The following is a 2,686-nucleotide window of genomic DNA, read 5'->3' as shown; positions in this document are numbered from 1 at the left end:
TCAATTGATCTCACAATATTAGGTAATTTTTTTCTCATTCTGATTTATGTGTTTATTTTGATTGCTAATTTGAAAATAATTTTGATTTTAAGTATAGAGATCCAAGTTTTAATTTAAATCTGAAAATTGTTAAGTGCTTCCTTATATCTCTTACTGCCAACTACAAGCAAATGGGCAGAATTCCTTTCTCCAGGAATAACTTTTCCAGTATATTCTTTTTTATTATCAAAAGACTTTGCATGAAAACAGGAAGATAAGGTTTTCTCCTTAACTGAGCAAAACAATTGTCCCAATCTCTGTATAATATTCTTCCTATGCCTCTGACCCTTGTAAGATAAAAGAAATGGTAGTATGCCTTTGGTCTTCCTGCTCCAGGAAGGAAAGGTGCTGTAGAAAAAGAATTGATTTTTTCAACTTCTGTGGTTTGAGAACAAGTTATAATTCCAGTTTTGCAAAGGGCAAGGAAAATAATACGTAATTATTACATTGCTATCTGTGGGACACAAATGTATGGATTTAGTAGAAAAGAACTCACCAGGAAAATGAAGCACATTTTTAAAAGAATGCTACATTACATTTTACTGCTTCTCCTTCTTTTGGCTTCTGGAATTTAACCTCCATCTGACCCACCTCCATTCTAATCACTCTGGCACTGTTAGTGCTTCCTTAAAGTTATCTTCTCTTTTCTCTGAAATGAACTGCAGAGCCATTTTTTAATCAGCATATTTAAAGTTTATTTATCTATTTATACACAACCTTGTTCTAGAAAGGGCTTAAGGTGGCTTAAAAGAATCCATAACATACACCAAGAAATTAGTAACAGCAGAATCAGAGATGACGCTTGTGTAAAAATGCTTATACAATCCTACTCTTTTAACTCTGGGTGGACCACAAATTTGGCTCTAAGCTTTCTCACAGGCAGTCAGAAAAGGAAACTTAATTAGCTACATCATTTACAGTGTCCATAAAACAAAAACAAACCAATTACCCAAGTGAAGAACTCTTATTCCTAATACTAAGACCAGAAAGAAATTTCTCTTGAGAGGCTTCATAAAGAGGTCAGTGTATGATATAATAATCAGTGTTCTCAGTAGCAACCTAATTGGAGACACAAAGATGAATTTCGCAGGGCTTTTTCTTATTATATTCAATATAGCAGATGGCATCACAGGAACTTAAAAACCAGGAAAATCAATTTTATCATGAGTTTGAGGGTTGGGGGTGGGCACAATATGATATGGTCAAGGTACTCAGCTCTCTCCTCTGCTAGGCAAAACCAAAGGTAAATTTTAAAACAATAGAGTTTAGTCCAGTACCAAGAATGGCTTCAGAGAAATTCTAAAACCTCTAAAATTGTATGCATTTTATGGATAGGTAAGGTCATTTTTCTTGACAGAGAAAACATAGTGTATCGGATCCTCAATGTACACAGGCAATTCACAAAAGTTAGGAACAATTTCTTAAGAAAATCTAGAGAATTAAACATACTACAAATCCTTCATCGTATTCTGTATATTTTCCCCCCCGCAGCCTAGCTTTTTTTCACCCCTCTGCAAAAAGGACCTTTTTTGTTTCCATTTGATCTCACAGCTTGGACAAGGGTTTCATCATGGTTAAAAAGTTGCCTTCTGGGTGGAGAAAGAGGCTCCAGCAGAAATTCCGACACCAGGGGAAGGCAGACGGGTTCCTCAAAGGCTGCTGGGCACCGGAGTCTCCTAGTCGGGCTTCAGGGTGAGCCTTTCGAAGAGATACTCATTCAGCACGGCCTGGGGGCTAGCCAGCCTGTGGAGGTTGGTCAGAAGGTCACCCATCTTCTTGATGATCTTCATCTCCTCTTCCAGGAAATGGCTCTCCAGAAAGTCACAGAGACGAGGATCTGTGTTGGCAGAACCCAGGGCATGCAGATCCAGAAGGGCCTGGTTCAGGTTCTTCTCCAAGGCCATCGCGGCTTCCATAGCATCCACGCTGCTAAGCCACTTATCTTCGGACAGATTCTGCTCATCCTGGAGGAGAGGGCAGCCACTCCACTGGTTTTGCATCTTCAAGAAGCACTGGGCACCTTCATACTTCTCGTCAGACAACTCTTGGAAGAAGTGGTCCATGCCCTCCAGAGCTGCATCGTTATCTTCAAAATAAAAGCGCAGAGCGCGGTAGGTATAGGAGGCCTGCAGATGCAGGTTTACCAGGCGCTGGAGTGCAGCCTCCACCTTGGCGGAATAATCCTGGCGGATCTGGGCACTCATGGTTGGTTTGCAACGAGGAGCTAAGCACAAAATATGGTGTTTGCAGGTCCCGGAAACCGGAAGTCTGAGATAGCCAGGAAGATGATTCCACCGGAAGTTGCAAACGGAAGGGGAGGGGCTAGAGGGTGGTGAGAGGTTGGCAGGGATAGGAGGAGGTGGGGAAGAGGTGGCAGTACCCAGTCTGTTCAATCCAAGAGACGGTTCTAGGGGGCTACTGGGTGCACTCTGAGTTTAGCTTTTTTTTTTTTTTTTTTTAAGATTTTATTTATTTATTTGACACAGAGAGACATAGCTAGAGAGGGAACACAAGCAGGGGGAGTGGGAGAGGGAGAAGCAGGCTTCCCGGTGAGCAGGGAGCCTGTCGCCGGGCTTGATCCCAGGACGCTGGGATCATGACCTGAGCCGAAGGCAGACGCTTAATAACTGAGCCACCCAGGCACCCC

The 2,686-nt window shown here is 42.2% G+C and overlaps 1 pseudogene; it reads right to left on the bottom strand.

Moving 5' to 3' along the window:
- Positions 1–1,715: 1,715 nt before the first annotated feature.
- Positions 1,716–2,578, bottom strand: LOC118540892 (ferritin light chain pseudogene; annotated as a pseudogene).
- Between the last annotated feature and the right edge of the window lie 108 nt (positions 2,579–2,686).

Source organism: Halichoerus grypus, chromosome X, assembly GCF_964656455.1.
Source record: "Halichoerus grypus chromosome X, mHalGry1.hap1.1, whole genome shotgun sequence".
Classification (NCBI taxonomy): Eukaryota; Metazoa; Chordata; class Mammalia; order Carnivora; family Phocidae; genus Halichoerus; species Halichoerus grypus.
This window is presented reverse-complemented; position numbering and strand designations above follow the sequence as displayed.